General features: G+C 38.6%; 1 pseudogene; it reads left to right on the top strand.

Annotated features, from left to right (window-relative positions):
- The first annotated feature begins 3,145 nt into the window (after window positions 1-3,145).
- LOC124095178 (apoptosis-resistant E3 ubiquitin protein ligase 1-like) lies at window positions 3,146-5,921 on the top strand (annotated as a pseudogene).
- The last annotated feature ends 14,335 nt before the right edge of the window (window positions 5,922-20,256 follow it).

A 20,256-nucleotide genomic window follows, 5' to 3' on the forward strand; every position in this document is an offset into this window, starting at 1 on the left:
TAGGAAAAAAAAATGAAGAAGGAACTCAGAAAGCCCAGGTAAAGTGAGAGCAAGTTACCTTCCAGGTGGTTTTGAAGGAAGCCAAAGTTCAAGAAGTGTTGGTTAGGTTAATCCTGGCTTGCTCGCTTGACCTAAATACATTTATCTTCCCCTCTTCTAGCCATCCTAGTTTAAGGCAAGCCTTTTGTGCCTCCCCCCCTGGATGATTTCCAGAGTATTCCTGTTTGTCTGTTCTGCTCATAAATGTCATGAGTTTATTTCCCAAACACTGTTCAGAGTAAACTACACAAGATAATAGGATTCCGAGCAACAGCTCTTAGAAGAAAAACCTTTCTTGTTGTCTTTCGAGAAAACCCAATCTCAGTAAGTACATTATCTAGCCCAGGTGTCCTGGAGGGAGAAAAGAGTGTGGGGGGTTTCACAGCAGCTGGAGGGAAGAGGGTAATTCATCTCCCCATGAACATCTTTTAGTAGCTCCCCCTTATTTCTGGTCTCAGCAGTTCATGGAGAGAACTAAGGAACTGTCTAGGATACAAACTTTGTGTGTGTATGTGTGTTTGTGTGTGGTTCTAGGGGTTGAACTCAGAGGCACTCAACCAGTGACTATATCCTCAATCCTTTTTAGTTTTTGAGACAGAATCTCTCTAAATGACCCTGGCTGGCCTCAAACTTGAGCTCCTCCTGCCTCAGCCTCCAAAAATCACTGGGATTACAGATGTATGCCACCATATTGGGCTCTATGGTATAAATTTTCAAATATTATTTGAAGTCTAGCAAATCAGAGTGAACACTGGCAGAGCTCAGGAGTCTAACAATTATAATGCAGCCCATCCTGACCTGGTCCACAGACCACTGTTTGGACACCAGTCTCTATAGATTGTCTAAAACTCTAATGAGCTGCCCTTTTACTTACTTTAGCCATCTGTCTCCCAATAATTTCTGCCTTATGTCATGTGTTTCAGTATAATGAGTGACCTCTATTTCTTTTACCTAGTGTAGAGTTAGTAACTATGACCACTTGTGAAACTTTTAAACTCACATAATACCTGACATATTTGGAGAATGAAATGCTGTCATTTTGTGTGTATGTGTAAAATATATTATATATGATACACTAAGCAGAGCTCCTAAGACATAGTTTAAACCAGACAGATATTTAAGCAAAGAGTAGTATATTTAAAAAGTAATAATAGTGACCTGGGGCTGTAGCTCAGTGGTAGAGTGCTTGCCTAGCACATGTGAGGCACTGGCTTTGATCCTCAGCACCACATAAAAATAAATAAAAGTATTGTGTCCATGTACAATTAAAAAAAAATTAAAAAACAAAATAGTAATAGTGTTGTATTCGGGGTACGTAAAATACCTGTCAGAATGTAATGTATTACCTTCCAAGCAATAATAGTAAATTAAATTGAAATAATAGCAAAACGTAGTAATGTTATTGGAAATTCATGAGGCAAGAAATAAATAAGGGAATACTTCAATTAAATCAGTTTTTTAAAAATGATTCTTGTCTGTGAAACTTCATTTAAATTACTATAGATTAATCTATAGTAATAGTATGAATTTATTGAAATAAATTGAACCCCTTATTTGGTATATTTAGAAAAAAAAATAGTTTAAAATAATGATTTTACTTTTCCAAAGGATTGAAATATCTTGTTTCTTTTGTAGAGTAAACTGTTAAGAAGTGAAGAATTTCTCTTTTAAACATACATTTACTGTGGCTTTTCAGGCACCCTTTGCTGAAATTGGCGGGGTGGGGTGTGGGGGCGGATGTGTGGGTTGGGGATCCAGTGGGAAATGTCAAAACTCAGTGTCAGACACTGCCACCTGCTGGTCATTTTCAAACTGTACCCTTGAACTCATTTCTCACTAAAAATACAACTTGGTGTTTTAAATTCCTGTTATTCAAATATATGTAAAACCTGGGATTCACGTAACAGTTATGTTTGAATATTAATGAGGTATAAATAAAATTTCGAACTATTGAAACAACTGAAAGAATGCTTTCCTTATAGTATGGAAGAAATGTTAATTTGATATTTTAAAAAATTCCGTTAAAAATGGCCATTGCTATCATTTAACCACCTGCATGGGGTGAAACCAACAAATTAAAGAGCCCAGAGGCCTACCCTCTCCAAAGTTGACTAGATTAGAGATAAATTCGTTTAATTATCCCAGTCAAGGGCTCATCACCGTGCTCTCTCTGCACTTCGCATGAAGAGATCATAAAAACTGAGAGTCTAAAATATGAGACTTGCCTTTGCTTGGCACAGTCCGGAGCCCCTTGCTATTCATAGTTGGCACGTCTTGTTCTGCATCTGATTCTGACATGGTCAGCAGCAGCTCGGGGCTTAGTTCCTGCTCAGCCTGGAAGGAGCCATGGAGGTCAATGGCAGAAGGAGTTGGCTTTGCTGTGCTGGGTGTACAGACCAGGGAGGCCAAGCCAGGACGGTGCAGGACCATACTGAGGACCATGCAGACTGCATTTCCATGGGACATGTCCCAGCCAATGGTTAGTGTGAGTTTTCTGGATGGGACTTCTCCTGCGTTCAGATTTTTCTTGTGTTGCAAAGCAAATGTCCTTTCCCCAAGGTTAAAGTTTTGCTGACAGTTGTGATGATTTTCTTCAATGTTCTGCAGTCTTTTTGTGAGCGTGCTTTCTAGCTCAGTCTTGATGTTCTTGGGTTTGTATTGATAGTTACCACTTGGGAGACACCAGAGTGTTTGAAGCAGTCTTGGGGCTAGGCAGATGTGTTTCATCAACCTAGCCCCTTAAATGATTGATCTCTGAGCCAATTTCTTACTCAGAATTTCTTAACTTCAAGTTCATATATGACTACACCTGTGGAATTACAAGGTTCCTGAAACTATATGGATTGTGTGTGTATCGTGGTACTATATAAATTTTCCTTCCCAAAGCATCCCTAGGCTTTCATGGTTTTTCTAAGTGGTCTATAGCTCCTCCCCATCCCCCAAACACTTAAGACCATCTGTGAATATTTTATTAGATGAAGATTCTAGTGGTACACAATTCCCAGGGTGGTTGTGGGGATACATTAAGGTGGGCAAAGTCACAGGCAGAATGCTAATTCAACAAAGGAATCAGACAGGGTCAAAACTATTCCTGAAAGCAAGAGACATGACGCAATTTGAGAAATGGAGAAAGCCTGAGGTGGCTCTCAGCTCCAGCAGAGACAAATACTGGAGTCTCCAGGCAGGTGGGTTGAAAGTCCGTCTTTGGGTGCTGTTGCCACCTTCCAGGACACCACAACTTGGACTTTGCTGCAATTACCAGTCTTGGAAAAAAGGTACTTATAAAGTATATTTTTCCAGAAATAGAAGCTTTTTTAAACATGTTTTTGCATCATTAAGAATTTGGGCACCAGGGGTGGTGGTGATGCATGCCTGGAAGCTGAGGCAGTAGGATTGCAAATTCAAAACCAGCCTTAGCAACTTAGGCAGACCCTATCTCAGTATAAAAACCAAAAAGGACTAGGTACGTAGCTCAGTGGGAAAACACTCCTGGGTTCAATCACCATTACTAAAATCAATAGATAAATGATTAATAAGGAAGGATAAAGAGGAGGAGGAGGAGGAGGAGAAGGAGGAGGAGGAGGAGGAAGAGGAGGAGGAGAAGGAGGAGGAGAAGGAGAATTTGAAAAATATGAAAAGAGTAGGATCAGGATCCTGGGACACCAGAACAGATGTTCTTTTGGAAGTTGATTGCATCCTCCTCTATAGAAGTCCAGGAATGAAAGATTCTTGAGCTGTATTTCTCCACCTTGGAATTCACCCAGTTAATTACAGAAGCATTACCTTCTGCTTACTTGACACACCCTCAGTGAAGCTCTGATGGATAGACGCTTTCCAGAGAATGTGTGGCTTTTTCTTCATGTGGAAGTTGGAAGACAAAGTGAAAGGGCCCCTGAATTATCTGCTTTTGTGAAATAACTTGGTTCTCAAAACATGGACCCTCGATTAAAGCTGCAGCTGTGGTCCTCAGCTGTCTGTTGGCATTGAAGGGACTTGATATTTTATGCTATCGGTGGAATCAGAGTGTCTGTGGTCACATTCTTTTTCATGACTAAGTTAATCTTTGAGCTTGCTACACATGTAGCCAGCTTCCTTCAAATTGAAGACTTGAGTGCTGAGGTGATGGGGTTATTTATGAATGGGTGTTGGGGAAGTTACCTGGATCCCCAGTCCTGCAAAGTCTGGGATTGGAAGGATCCCTATAAGTTATTCAATAGGAATGAGGAGCCTTTCCCTGCACATCAGCCTATTGGACTGAGGGTTCACATTTCTCATGTTGAGATAGCAGTGAAAATTCCAGTGGCCTATTCCTCCAGGAGCCCAGTTCCCATTTGGAAAAGCTGAACTTCCCAGGGCACAGGGCCAGGCATTATGACATTATCATGAAGACTGGTGGATTAATGTGGCTGATAGTCCCTAATACAAAAAAATTTCAGCCTGGAATGGTGTTTCCTTTCAAGAACAAAATCGTGTGTCATTTTTCTTGTGTTGTCCTGTGGATAGTCACACACCCTTCAAAGAGTGTCCTGAAATGAGTATAATAGTTCTACCAACAGTTCCACATGCTTGAGAGATGAACAGAGTTTATCCACTCATTAGCTTGACCCTCAAGAAGAAAACACTGGAGTCTTATTTGATAATTCAGTGACATCCACCAGGAAGATTTGCAAGGTTTTCTTGTGACTCACCCCACATTCTCATGGTTGCCTACATGCCTGTATTTCATTCCAAAAGCAGCTGATTAATAACAGCAAATTTGACCTTATTGTGTTACGTGAGAATGAGAAGAATATTCTTGGATGCAATGTGTTCAATTTAGGAGAAAGCATTTATTTTGAGGCTTATTTTTAAAATGTCACCAACTGTACCCATATACCACGCCACCTCCCACCTATGCACATGATCTTTTCCCAGGGCTGACCCTTGACTGCTGTTAAGGAAGAAGATGAATGTCGACCCCGTCCAGTGTGGGCAGCTGAACCAAAGTCACTTGTGTGAATTTGGAGTGCTGTAAAATACCACACAGACACAAAACACCTTTTATAGGAGCTTCAGGACAGCTTCCTCATCTCCCAACCTCAGGCTTCCCAAGAAGTGGGGCAAGAGAAGGTCATGAGAGGCTTGAGAGAGAGAGAAAGAGAGAGCCCATCAGCCAGCATGTTCAGGGTAGGATTACAAAGGAATCTTTGTGTGACTCAACCCCAGCTGGTGCTGCCTACACCTGGAACCAAGCCTTGTTCTCCATCTGGCAAACACCCAAGTTACTGCGGAATGCAATAATTTTTCAGGACCCCAGGGCATCAGGGCTTAGAGGCATGTTCATCCAGGGCAGCTTCCCACAGTTGAAGACTCCCTTGGGAGTGTCACATCCCTGAGAAGGGGAAGAAACCAAATAGTGTGGACTGTTATGTGTCACCAAAGCAATTATCACTGAAGTAGATCTACATAAAAATCATTCCATGGTACCTTAAAATTCTCCTGCCTTGGCCCTGACCCTGTTCATAAGCACCTCACACTGATGGTGGAGAATGGCATTTAGCCTCCTGTGGAACTCAGATGTTAGGAGAGGAACATGCTAGCAGCCACTTTCATCCACTCTCTGTACAAGAACATTGGAGACTCTGAGGCTTTTCAGGGCAAGGAGAACTTTCCGATGAGAGCTTCAGCAGGTGCACATGAAAAGACTTCATTCTAAAATCACCCTGAAGGACAGCAGGTCCTGGTTGAAATCATCTTTGAAGGTCACTGGGATTTCCTCCATCTCCGATTGGAGCATGAACTTTGAAGTTCATGCTCCAAGGCTAGTCCTGGGAAGGCTAGAGGGGCTGGAGGCTGGAGCCAGCTGCTGCTGCTGGCTGAGGTGCGAATGCTGGGGCAGATAGTCAGGAGTGGGAAGTGATAGTCAGAGGCCAAGGTCCTCTCCAAAGCCTCCTGCTTCCTGTTCATTTCCTCCTGCCTCTAAGTCCCCCTCTGCTTCCTGTTAACTGGATCCATCAGGAAGTCTCTGACAGAAGCATCGAAGGAATGTGTCATGGGTATAACCAGAGGACAGAATATGGAGAGAAGGATTTGGAGCTCAGAAATAATACTAAAGTAACCAATATAAACAATGATTGAGTGTGCGTTTTCACCTACATAAAAAAAAAACATAACAAGGGTTAATCTTTTGTAGGCTCATGCATGTTTGTAGTTTTTTAATTCATCTCGTGTGATTTTATGTTTAATGTCTTTTTCACTAGACTTCAATCTCAATAAGAGTCTATTGTTTATTTCCGCCCAGCTGTGCTGCCAGAGTCTACAGCAATGACCATTATGGAGTGGCCCTTCTAAAAAGTTGCTAATGGGCTGACTTGTTTCTCTGGGTTTTGTCTCACTTGATTTATGTTTCTGAAAGATTATGCTATCCTTTTTTGTTGTAGTGAAAACTCTGTCCTTGTAAAATTATGATATAAACTTTACTTTTAGTGCTTTTATTTGAGAGATGAGTGGAGGTAGAAGCTGGCAGGTGGCTGCTCTGGAGTCAAATTCCCTGATTGAGCTGTCTACACCACACCAATTATTGTCAATGGTCCATACCTGTTTCTGTTTGCTTCATGTTGACATACACTTGCTTCTTCAAGTAGGTTTTGTTTGGAACATTCCTTTAGGTTCATCTTTATGAAAACTCAAAACTGCTCATTTTCCTTCTAAATAAAATGAATGTGGCTTAGTACTGGTTATTAACCAGGTATGATGGCACCCCTCCAGGGAACTTTGACACCATCTAGAGGTCTTTTTGGTTGTCTCACTGAGAGTGGGATGCTCCTGGCATTTAGTAGGTAGAGATCAAGGATGCTGCCAGATATCCCACAGTGCACAGGTTGGCTATCTACGACAAAGGACTATCTGGCTCAAGATATTAGTTGTGCTGATCTTGTCTAGAGTATATTTTTGTTCATTATTCCAAGTAAGTATAATAAAAACAGGATCAAAATGTGAATCTACCTGATAAGCCTTCAAATCTCACTTCTTCCTTGCACCAGTTATATGAGCTTAGGTATGAAGTTGACAAGGACTTCAAGTCTTCATCTATGAAGTAGGAGGGATTAAATCATGGTTTTGTTATAGTTAAAGCTTCGTCCCAGGGTTTCATAAACTGACTTCTAGACCACTCATGTATAATCGAATCAAGCCTTTATTGAAGCACACTGGTGGCAGCTGACCAGAACATAAAGCTGTTCCCCTGATCAGCCCTGAACAATTGCAAGGTCACTCTTTATAAGCCTGAAAACCACAAAAGGGATGTTCAGAGGTCCAGCCAATGCAAGCAAGCCAGGTTACAGAAGCGGGACAGTGCAGTCAAGCAGCGGGAAGTCTAACCAATCACAGTTAGCCCAGTCATCTCAGTTACAGAAACAGAGCCCCGTTACCCTAGTTACAGAAACAATGTCCCATTAGGTAGTTCCATGTTCTTAAAGGTTTCTATAGCAAAAAGAAAAGAACATCTTGCCCCAGTCATGACTCTTCTACTTGGCATGGTTGTTTTACAGGATGAAGTCATAAAACAAAATGGAGTCACCTTTGCTCCTACTATCACAGTTTTGCAGCATTTTATGAAGGCATGGATTAGCCAATGCAGTTGGTCTTGCGCAGAGAAGTCCCTCCCTAAGTAGCCACTGGATATATGAAGAAAGCTTATACTGAATGCATATTAGAATAATATGCTTGTACTATCATCAGCTACCAAGAAAGCATTGCTTGATTGTTTCTGCACTCTCAAGGAAAAGGAATTTGAGAAAACAAATAAAGCATACATTTTCCAGAGCAAAAATTTTTTTCAAACTAGTGATTTTCTTTATTTAGAATTTCTCATAAACTGTACAATAGTAATCATGGTTGCATGGAGGTAGTGATTAGGGAATGGAGCACAATGACATGTAGTCAAATTTTGCAAATCCAAATCAAACAAGATTGACTCAGAAAAATTGCATCAATGAATCTAATTTTGGTGTTAAAGATATGCACAAATAAAGTTTTTTTTTTTATCTGAATTGCTAAATGCTAAGCAATTATATCACTTGAAACATCCGAAACCAACAATATTTATTAAACAACAAATCCAGAAAACTTGAACAATGCTAGAGAAAAATATGACTATAATAGATTATGTTTATGCTATTTGATGGGCAGTAAAGGAAATTTCAAAGCCAATATGCATACCTACCATTTTGCATATACAAAAATTTTTACCTTCCACAATGACTTTATATCCAAAACACCAAAAGAAGACATATGTTGAACTTTCCTGTACACAGAACTAGTTTAGAAACATCTCATAGAATTAACATTCCCAAAACACACTTTGGAAAACTAATTTTGTTGTATAAAGTCAACACTCAAATTGAACATTCACTATTGATTTTAAGTGGCACCAGGCTGAAATTATAATATTATTAAATTTCAAATAATAATTTGTATTCCAATTTAACAAAGTTAAAGTTGTATACTATAAAGATGTATTTACTAGAATTATAAAATATTATCTCAAATTATATTTATTATACTCAAAGGAAGTCATAGCACAGATTTGAGAGAGAAGAAAAAATTGTCAAAAGATATGCTACACATTCGAGACATTCCTATAATAAAAAGCTCATCTCTAATAGCATTTATAAATGCTTTCTTAATCCAACCAATGAAAGTGAGGAAACAACAGTACTCACAAGAGTTTATTTTATCTAGAGCCATAATCTAAAAATTTCCAATTTAATTTTTTCTCCTACAATGCCTACTCCTAGATCCTATTATAACACTCTTCTTAAATCACAGCTCTAATCATATTGTCCCCATAATCAAACACTTGAAACAGCTTCTCATTGTACATTCAGTTAAGTCTGACTCCTTAAAAATAGCATTTAACATAATCCACAACCAGGCACCAATCAACATCCAAAATGGATCATATTCTTCAGTTTACTTTGAACCCACTCTGCTTTTAAACAAAAATTTCTGAGAATCTAACATGATTTAGGCACCATGCTAGGATGTAACATACTCTCTTTTGAAGCCATGTAGAGTAAAGCACATATCTGTACTCCCCCATAGTCAGGAAAATGAGGTAGAAGGATTGCAAATTTCAGGCCAACCTGGGCAACTTAGAGAGACCCTGTCTCAGAATAAAAACTAAAAGAGCTGGAGATGTAGCTCAGTGTTAGAGCACAGTATTGGCTCGATCTCCAATACTGTGCAAAACAAAAACAAACAAAAAACTCTGTTATTTCATTGGCTCTCAAAATTTAGCTACCCTCAGTCTCTAGAGGGTGCATCAAAACAGATTGCAGGACCCCATTCCCAGAGTTTCTGATTCAACTGGAATTGCTTTACACTTCTAGCAAGTTCTCAGCTTTGCGCTGCATTCGTGCGTGCACACTCTGAGCTACTCTGGGTACACCAGACCCTTCATCTTGCCCAATAAAAACAGATCTCAAATTCCTGAGTGTCCAGACCTCTGTGCCATTCTCCCTGCTGTTTCCAAGCGCTCAAGCACCCTTTCTCTCCCATATTGCTGAAACTCTGGCTAAAATCCTTCCTCAACAAAATCCCAGCAAAAACAAATTCTTAAGTAAAACACATATTCAAAATTTAACATGAATATTAAAACAGCAATGTTTACTAAAAACAAAAAGCTATCTCATAAATTATAAACATGTATCAATTTTACTAGTTTTGTTCTAAGTAAAATTTTTATTCTGATTTTTACCATGAAAGAAACCCTTTTCAGACTAAGAAATTTAAAATAAATTAGGATACAACTTTAAATCACACAAATAGAAAACAACTTCAATAGGTATATGACCTCACTTTACAGGACAAAAAAGAAAATGGTCATGGGATAATATGATTCCCTGGTGTTATAACCTAACATTTTTTAAAACAATGTTTTGTTGTTGATGTTCATGGTGCTGGGGGTTGAACCTAGGGCCTCATGAGTGCCAGGCATGCACTCTACGCTGCACTACACATTAGATATGGAAAATGACCAACCCCAAAATAGTGTGGCCTGGGAAGAGAAAGCGAGGATTAAGGAACACATTGAGAACATTTATCTTTTTGCAATACAAATACAAGAAAAGCCCTGGGGAAGAGATATCCATCAAGCTTGGAATGACAGTCTCTGGGAAGAGGCCAAAGCATTGATATTTCTTCAAAAATCCTTTTCCAGACCCTTCATCTGGCCCAATAAAGACAAATTCCAGATACTGGTTGCTGACCCCAGACCCTTCATCTTGCCCAGTAAAAACAGATCTCAAATTCCTGAGTGTCCAGCCCTCATTAGTTAAATCACACCCTCACTAATTAAATCACCTTAGTATAACACATATAAGCACAGACTCCCCCTTTGGCTGGTGGCTCATTTTCCACCAGGAAAGTGGGTCCATCAGACGTGTGATTTTGTCTCTAAATAAAGGCTGTGCTTATCTGTGAAGTTTGCACCCAGACCCATCCTATTGTGCTAACAGTTTGTTTTCCTGACTGGGAAACAGGAGAAAGGTAATATTTTGTCCTTCCCCATGCCCCCAAATCTCATTCCCTCTCCCCACAGAGTTAAATGACTGATGAGGCCAGGAAACTGACCTTTGACTGTCTGGCAATTCCATGGCTTTCTGAAAGTCAAGGGTCCCCTCAGCCACCACTCATATGAGATACAGCTGAATCCCCAAACTGACTATGCCTCCCCTGACCCTGTAGAACATGGTCCCTTCATGCCCTCTACAGTCCATTTTAGCTGAGCAAATGCTGGCTTTGTTTGGGAGAAATTTGAATGGGACAGAGGAGGGCTTAAGGCAACTGAAGACAGGTGGCCAGGGCTACTCTATGGTATTTTATGAATGTCTTACATCTCAAATCTGGCCCTGACAGTCCCCAGGGGTACTAACGACCACCTGCTAGATTCTTGGGGCTCTATGCCACGTGGACGATGCAAGGATTTGTATCAGATCCTTTATTGGCATTGAAGCTGTCCTGTTTCTACTCTCTCTCCTCCCCAATCTTTCCTTCCCTTCACACCCAGCAAAACTCACGGACCAGAGACCTCTTTGCCATTTTCTTCCTGCATCTAATGCTGGCTTTTAAATTCTCCAGAGAGGTTAAAACTCTGTTTATGCAGCCTCCAGCACTTCAGATAATGTATCTGAGGAGCCTCAGATTATAGGGATGGTGAATGACCAAGCAGCAGGCAAATAATCCCCTCCTGAAGAGATTTTAAGGGCACAACTAGCTGGTAAATGTCCTCCCCTAATTTAAAATAATTATCAAAAGGTTGATTTGTATCCTGCATTCTGAGTGAGGTCCCAGCTCCAAGTCATGTAAAAAGGAGCCTTATTTCAAGCCCTTCCCCTCAGCTTACCTATGGAGCAAAAATTTAACCTGTTTGTCATTAAGAGGAATAAATAACCCTAATAGTTATTTAACCCAATAGTCAACGGCATGTCTCAGTAAGAAGCATGATGTTTTATGATTTTCTGTATCTAAACCTGGTCTGATTACCAATGGGGAAAAAAGTGTTAAAAAGCCCCAGGCAGCAATTTCCCTGGCCAGACCACGCTGAAGCTTGTATTGGAATGTGGCTCAGTAGGAGACTGCTCTGAGACTGAAGGAAAAAAAATGTCAGTTTAACGTCTCCCTGACTGTGGCATAGGGAGAAAAAATGATTTCAGGGTGCTCTGTCTCTCTCTGTCTCTCATGCTGCTTTATTAAAATAATTAACAGCCATATCATTTTTCCTCCTAGGATTCTTTTTTTTATTCTGTTTTTTAGTTCATGATTCTGATCTAGCATGCCTAGGTTAATGTGTATTTCTGATCAGACCTATTTTATCCAACCATAAAGATTTTTTATACTCTCCTCTCTTCAGAGGCCAATTTACAAAACTATAAGGTTTTTATTTCTTTGTTCTGTGTATGTGTACATACACCAGTGTATTGTCCAGTCTGCATGTGTTTGTATATTAAAATTGTTTTATAGATGAATAAGCTCATAAATTAAAATTTCAAAAATATGGAACCAAGTACTTTTAATTCATATGATTTAGAAGGTTCAATTTAAATTGGGTAAACAAATGAGATAAAAGGTGTCTTTAAAGTTACTAATTCAAATTTTTCCAGATGGCCAAACATCTAATAAAATGTTAAGGTATAAATCCATTGTTTCTACAACATGGAAGAGGTGAATGCTGTTCAGTACACTTGTCTCACACTTTGGTTGTTATAGTTCATAAGTAAATTAGATTTGACCTATACAGGATTAATCATGATTTTTTTTTGTTGCAGACATCTGATCAACTTACAAAGTTAAAATGCTAACTGTCAAATATAACAAGTACTCTTAACTTCTTGAATTTCATGAGGTGATATACTTGAACATTGTTTATGTTTTTATGAATTGGTAAACAAACAGATGTGATTCTAGGTACAAAGGGTCCAAAAGTTTCATCTGTGTTTCAATTAGAGTAGTGTAAATAACATAAAGTATTTATTCTATTTAAAATGAAGTAATCTGTCTAAATTCAAAAATTTCATAAGGGTTATTTCAGAATGTAAACAAAAAGAGGGGTCAACAGATATGAAAGAGAAATTAGAAGGTTATAGGTATGGACATATATTTAGTAGAAGGAAGAAAAAAAATGTTTCCAGGTAAGAAAGTCTTTGTGTGTTGAAATAAGCAACAGGTGCATCTAAGTGATAAGAAGGTCTGTGTAATTAAAGGGCAAATTTCAACAAGTTTGTGTGTCACTAAGTTGGTTATATGTATGTGGAACAATCTGGCAAAGCTATTTAAGGTTTTTTTCCCTATGGTCAAATACTAATTTACTAGTATAAAACCAAGGTTTAATCTATATGTTAACCTGACAAGGATTTCTTAAAATATTAACTTACACTTATCCTTGTGTGTGAAAAGTTTTATTCTTTAAAGCAACTAGTCTTAAAGTAATTAGGATCTATACAACACTTGTTACACAGCAACAACTGTTATTTTTGAGAATTACATTACCTTGCAGAATCTAAATTTTCCTTTAAAAGCTAAACTTAATTAATATAAAAACATCAGTATAGCATACTAAGTATGTTCATATCTTCCAGGTATACAAGTCTTTAAAGCAGGGGGTTTAAAAGAACATTTTTAACTAGCTTATTCTCTCCAAACTAAAGTTGTCTGTATGGTAATTTTAGACTTATAAAAAGATAAAATTTAATTGAGGTTTTATTTATATCACTTATTTTTCTGTAACCGAACCTAAAATCCTATGTAACTTTTCACATTGGGATAGAAATGTAAATGTATTTCTAAAAGATAATGAGAGCTTGATCTGTTTAAAGGTTAGTATTGTGAAACATAAAAGCACTTTGCCAATTTCCTACACAAAAGGAAAGTTAAAATCTCTCTCAGCCTTTTTTTGATTCATATTTTAGATGTAATGTCATATTGTGTTAACTAACATTCATACAGACTCAGGAAACAATCTATGTAAACTTTGTTAAATGATATTTAAGAAAGAGGCAAAGCTTCAGAACTAGAACACTTTGTCAAGAGCCCTGCCTTAACTGAGATAAGGCTCTGCCTCCCACCTTATTACATGTTAAAATGGCTCCAAAATAGGCCAGACTTTAGCTCATTTTTAGTTATATTCAGAAGATTTGTGTTTGCTGTAAAGATTACTGTGATCTCAAACAGGGGATATAATTTATAACTCAGCCAAAATTCAAGATTGCTATTTCACAACTTAAATGTTTTTACTCTTGTTAATTTCATTTTGTATTTTCCTTGTAAACTCTATAACTGTTGCCTGTTAATGTTTTGTGGAGGTACTGCTTCAAGAACAAACAACCTCGGTTAATTTGAGCTAACAAGCCATCACCCACAGACAGGATATAAGGCTGACTTGCAGTACTAATACGAGACCCCAGTTAAATAAAAGGGGTAAATGACTGTAAGGTTATAAACATTGATGTTAAAACCCAGTACTCTTATTTTTAGACTGGTGAGACTGTCTTGCTGGATGTTTAAGACCAAGGCTTAAAGATTAAGGCTAAAACAATATTTGGCTCCTGCCCTCTGAGTCAGCCTGAAGCCAGGGAATGAGAGAACTTCCCTAAAGAGATTTGCAACTCTGGGCCACATGACCTCTAATTCAGGGAGATTAACAAAACCACTGGAGAACAGAAAGTCCAGTGCACCTGCTGCAAAGACGAGGGTCCCTGGAGAAGGAAGACATCCCTGTTGCTTCCAAAGGAAGCCACCTCATCCAAGGAGACCTTAACCCATCCTAACAAGCAGATGGCACTAAAAGAAGCTGCTCTCAAGTTCTCCAAGAGTAACCCTTGCGGGAACTCAGCTGACTCTTAACAACACATAGGAACAAGGTCAATTTGACCAGCTTGATCTGAAAACCTAGCAAAAACAGTTAAACCCAAAGTACAGTCATACCTGGACATTTAAAAAGAAAAACAATTTGTTATTTTAAATAGAACTTAGATGTCCATTTGTGTCAACCCCACAGCCCTGATGCCCCCCCAAATTATGAGTTTTTTTTTCTTTGCAAGGCTCATTTATCCCTGCCTACCAAAATTAAACTGACCTTTGCACCTTAATCTTCCTTAATCCTCAAACTGACAATTTACCTCACAACCAAGGCCTACCCATTCCAATGACAGCACACAGCAGACATAGGGGAGCCCCCCAAATTATTACCTTACTCATAGGGCTAACAATTAACCAGGATTGGCACAGGAGCAACAGGATTAGGAAACTCTATTCACTATAAAAAATAATCAGCACAGGTTATTGCAGATATCCAACAGGTCACTGATTTGGTACTGATTTTACAAAATCAACTGGACTCCCTGGCCTCTGTCATCCTACAAAACTGTTCAGAAAAGAATGCTGTTTCTATGTAAACCAATCAGGAGTGGTAGGAGACAAGGTTAAATGGCTCCAAGATTATCTGGAATATGGAAAATTGATCTGACTCAGGAGCCTTTTTGAATATGGAATGGTGAATTTCAATATAATAAGTTTAAAAAGTTACCCATCTTAATATTTCCTTTCATAAGGAATTCTATCTCACAGCATGTATATTAAATCCCTATGTTTTATTATCTGGGCCCATTTAAATACAATATAATGCCTCACAAAATATTTATTATGTTAGATGTAAAAACTGTATGTTGCAGTACTGTGTCAGTCGAACCATATGTCAGAGCCCCAAACAAACTGTTATGATTCTCAAAAGGCCACTAGCTACGTGGCTCCCTGTAAAATTAAAAGAACCATGGCATGAAAACCCTTTAGTAGCATTCACAGAAGAGTTGCTTTGACATTTGAAGCACTGGGCCTGGGCTAAATGATTCATTGGCTGGTTAACAGCTGGTGTAGTTTTGGCTGGCATCATTATCTCTGCCTCCATGGCAGCAGTGGTCTTACCCCAAGAGGCTCAACAACGTGTTACCTTCAGCAGTTCCATAAGAATTACACTGAAACTGGGCAGCCTCAAGATCATATTGACCAGGAAATTCTGAGTGAGGTCCAGTAACTAAAAGATTCTATTATTTGGGTAGGAAAACAAGTACAAGATTTGTCGTGGGCTCAGAGACTCCAACGCCATTATAATATTACCCACTTTTTTGTTACTCAAGTTCCATATAATGACACTGAGATTCAATGGCAAAGTATATATAATCACCTAATGGGACTTGATCCTTTTCATACTGCTTCTTTAGATGTGTGAAAATTATAATCTCAGGTTCTAACCATGGTAAATGTCAAAACAACTACTTTTGATAGTGAAGAGATTTGGGGCAGTTTAGCTGAAGGAATTTCTTCCCTTAACCCTTTTATGTACTTGTTCTCCACTGGGTTATTGGCCATAATATATTGTTAATTGTATCTCTGTTCTTGTCTTGTGTAGTCTATTAAGAAGGATGGAGACAATTAAATCATCAGGAAAGTCTGGTTCTAAGGTTAATCATGATTGCTATGCTCCAAAGGAACCAGACCTCTTAAATCATAGAAAGAGCATCCTAAATCTGTTTGGGCCTTAATTAAGAATAATAGGGTCCTCAGCTATATCACATGCCCAAATCATTTTCCTAACACTAACAAATTAGTTAGTCTTCACCTTTCATGCTAAAAATATTCTCCTAACACTAGTAAGCTAACTAGTCTTCATTTTATATGCTGCAATTGTTTCCCTAACCTTCATTTTATATGCTGCAATTGTTTCCCAGACCAGTTAATCTTCATGTATTATTATAATATCTCCCTATTTTCAGTTTTACAGTTTCTTAATAAAGTGATTAGCTTAGCCACAACTACTAGGAAACATCTCAAAACATCTCTCCTCCCGCTACTTATTGCCTGATCTTATGGGGTCACATAAAGAATATTGACATTGCTCACTATGGCCTCAAAACTTTGCCCCACACATCTCCCTCTTCATCCCCTCCATATTCACTTCCAGGACTCTAAAAGGAGGCCCCCCCCTGAATCTCCCCCTTCCAGCAGGAAGTAGCCAAAGATTTCTCTCTCCTTCTCAATTCATTTTTCCTTTCTAGAGTCTGGAATATTAGATATGGAAAATGACAAACCCCAAAATAGTGTGACCAGAGAAGAGAAAGTGGGGAAAGAAAACAATACATTGATAATATTAATCCTTTTGCAATACATTCTTTCCCAGCAACAAGAAAAGGCCTGAGGAAGAGATATCTGTCAAGCTAGGAATGACAGTCTCTGGGAAGAGGCCAAAGCATTGATCCTCAAACAAATCCTGTTCCAGACCCTCCATCTGGGTCAATAAAGATGAATCCCAGATACTGATGACCCCAGACATTTCATCCCATCCAGTAAAAACAGACCTCAAATTACTGAGTGCCCAAACTGACACCCTCATTAATTAAGTCACCTCTCAGTGTAACCCATATAAGCACAGACCCCCCTTTGGCTGGTGGCTCACTTTCCACCAGGAAAGTGGGTCCGTCAGACGTGTGATTTTATCACTGAATATAAAGGCTGGGCTGATCTCTGACATTCGCACCAGCTTGGTTCTTTTGTGCTGATACTACATCACCAGCCCTAACAGCAATTTTAACAAAACAAATTCTTCTAAGTTTTAAACTTGGAGAATATTTTAGCAGATTTTTACTTCTGTAGAATAAATTGAGGAAGGCACACAAAGAAAAACTCAGTAATGGTCCTTGATCTGGCATAGCTTTGTTACTTCAAGAAATTCATGGAGTTTCCCTCGGGCCTCAGTTTCATTACCTCTGAACTGACCAGGGGGGAGAAAGTGATTTCCAAGTATCTTCCATCTCTAAAACCAGAGACTTACTCTTTCAAAAGATAAAAACATTTTAAAAAATCACACAGATAATTTATTATTATTATTATTATTATTATTATTAGTAGTAGTAGTAATTGTATTTTGTGGTACTGGGAGCAAACCCAGGCCCCTGCACATGTAGACAAGTGCTCTGCCACTGAGCTGCAACACCAGCCCCACAGAGAAGCTTCTTTTAATTAAGTCAGTATAGCTTCTGAAGTGACAGAATTTGAAATCTTTAACTACAGCTTTCAAAGTTCTAATTAAAAATGTTGAAGTTGAAACTTTGGAAGAATATTTGTTTGTGTACATAATTGTATATATATATATATATATTTTTTTTTTTTCAGAGTAGAAATTAGAAGTTTATTAAAGGACAGCAGAAAAGACTTCTCCCGGAGGAAGAAGGGGACCCAAGAGGTGGAATCCGTGGAAGGGATGTTGTCTCCCCTTTTTATAGTTCTTTCAGTAATGGAATGTAGGTGGGAAGGACCGAGGGGTGGGACACAGGTGGGCCAAAGAAGTAATCTGGTCAGGAAGGACTTCTGAGTCAGCACCTTTTTGCTGGGGGCTGTTCATTAACATTTCTTTGAGGTGGACTTTGGCCTAGGGCCTTTTCGGGGACTTCATTAACATTCCTTGAGTTGTCCTGCGTTTCCCGGAATCATTGCCAGCATGGCCTCCATTTTAGATTTCACTCGGTATTAGACCCGATTTATCTAACTACACTGACTACCTAACTTTAAATCTGGCTTCATTCCCCCCTCTAAGTTGGGAACTCCTTACTGCTGTAAGGAAGGGGGGCGAAGAGAATCTCTCTGGCTTCTTCAGGCTGAAAAGGGATGGTGTGGGGCAAGCAGTTTGGAGTCCCCCTTTAAAAATCGGGTGTATCGAGTGGTCCATGATAGACGTCTGATTGAGAAGTAATAGGCTGGAGGGCCATTTGAGTGATGGATGGTCTATAAGAGAAACAAGAATTCATTAGTACTGGAACCATATTGATGCAGCAACAATAAATGCCATACCACAGGAATATGCCAATGAGTATGATGGCAAAGACAAAGACTAACAATGTTTTCCACCAGGAAGTACCAAGAACCAGGAGCTAAGATATTGTTTCCATGACAAAGTTGCTGAGGACATGGCTTCTATCTGAGCATGTAAATCTTTAAGGATATTTGTCACATTGCGAGAAATGTCAGGGATGTAAACACAACATTTAATTTTTAGGGTTACAGATGTCCTTTCCCTTAAGATATAGTTTAATAATTTAATGTCATCTGATCTTGCAAAATCCTTTTACTAGTATGACCTCTGTGTCTAATAGAGAAATCTTTAATTCAGTTACTTAGGGCTGGATAACCATACTTGCAAACACTAAGCCTACCTGTGTAGGTTAGAAATAAAGGCCTTAAACTAAAAACTACTCTGGCAGTTCCTTTTGATAGTTATCAGGCATTCCTGTCTGAGAATCTCTTTTGTAGCCTCCAGTTTACTTATTTTTGGAAGTTACATTTAACTATTATTATTATTTAAAATGCCCAGGGATAGCTGTGTTTTGGCTTTGACTGTCTTTGCTAAGTGTTTAAGATGAAGCAAGTCAAACTGACTTTTGTTTTTATCTATTGTTAACAGTCAGCTGAGCTTCCCTGGGAGTCCTCGGGGAACTTCACAGCAGCTTCTCAGTTCTGCTAGTGCCATTGCGCTAGGATGGGTCCAGGCCTTGCTTGACCATGTGGCTTCCCTTGGAAGCATCAGGGATGTCTCCCTTTTGTGATGACCCTCTTCTTCACAGCAAATGCACTGATTGGCTTTCTGTCCTCCACTGGTCTCATTAATCTCCCTGATCGGGAGGTTATGTGGCCTAGAGTTGCAAAGCTCTTCGGAGAAGTCCCCTATTCCCTGATTCAGACTGACTTAGAGGGCAAGAGCCAAATATTGGTTTTCTTGGCCCTTTAAATTTAACTTTAATTTTAAAACTTAATCTTAAACATCCAGCAAATAAGTTAACAGCCTTATATTAAGAGCACTGGGCTTTAATGTCTATCTCTCTATCCTGTAGGTGATAACTCCTTATCTTATGTTGACTCAGGTTGTGTGTTCTTAAAGCAGTACCTCCTTAAAACATTAACAGGCAATCCTTAAACCATCTATAAGCAAACTACAAAACAAAACTAACTAGGATAAAAACATATTTAACTTATATAATAGCTACCTTGAATTCTGGCAGGGTTATACATCATAATTCCCTGTTTGAGATCCTAGTAATCTTGGCAAAAAACTACTTTTGGACACAACTTTAAATGTACTGAAATCTGGCCTACTTCTTTCATAGTCACTTTCACATGTAGTGAGATGGGACAGAGCCTTATCTCAAGTAAGGCAGGGCTCTTCATAAATCTTAAGTACTGTAGTTCTGAAACTGATCACTGATCTTTGCTTTTCAAACATCATTTTACAAAGCCTACATAAATTGTTGTGAACTTGAGCAAACACAACATAATATCACATCTAAAACATGAATTAAAGAAAGGCTGAAAGCTTTTAACCTTTTGTAGAAAAGTAGCAAAGTACTTTTGTGTTTTGCAATAAAACCTTCACAAAGATTAGGCTCTCATTAACTTAAAAATACATTTAAATTATATCTCAGTATAAAAAGTAACATAGAACTTTACATATCTTATTGATAACAAGTCCAGTTATAGAACACAAATGATATAAATAAATCTCCAACATGTTTTTTTCTTTTTAAGCCTAAAATTACCATACAACTTTAGAACACCAGCTTGATATAATGCTCTTTTAAAACTTCTACCTTACAGACTTGTATACCTGGAAGATATGGACACATTAACACCACAATT

This window comes from Marmota monax, unplaced genomic scaffold, assembly GCF_021218885.2.
Source record: "Marmota monax isolate L192 unplaced genomic scaffold, Marmota_monax_Labrador192_F-V1.1 WCK01_AAM20220418_F8-fsc00066, whole genome shotgun sequence".
Lineage (NCBI taxonomy): Eukaryota > Metazoa > Chordata > Mammalia > Rodentia > Sciuridae > Marmota > Marmota monax.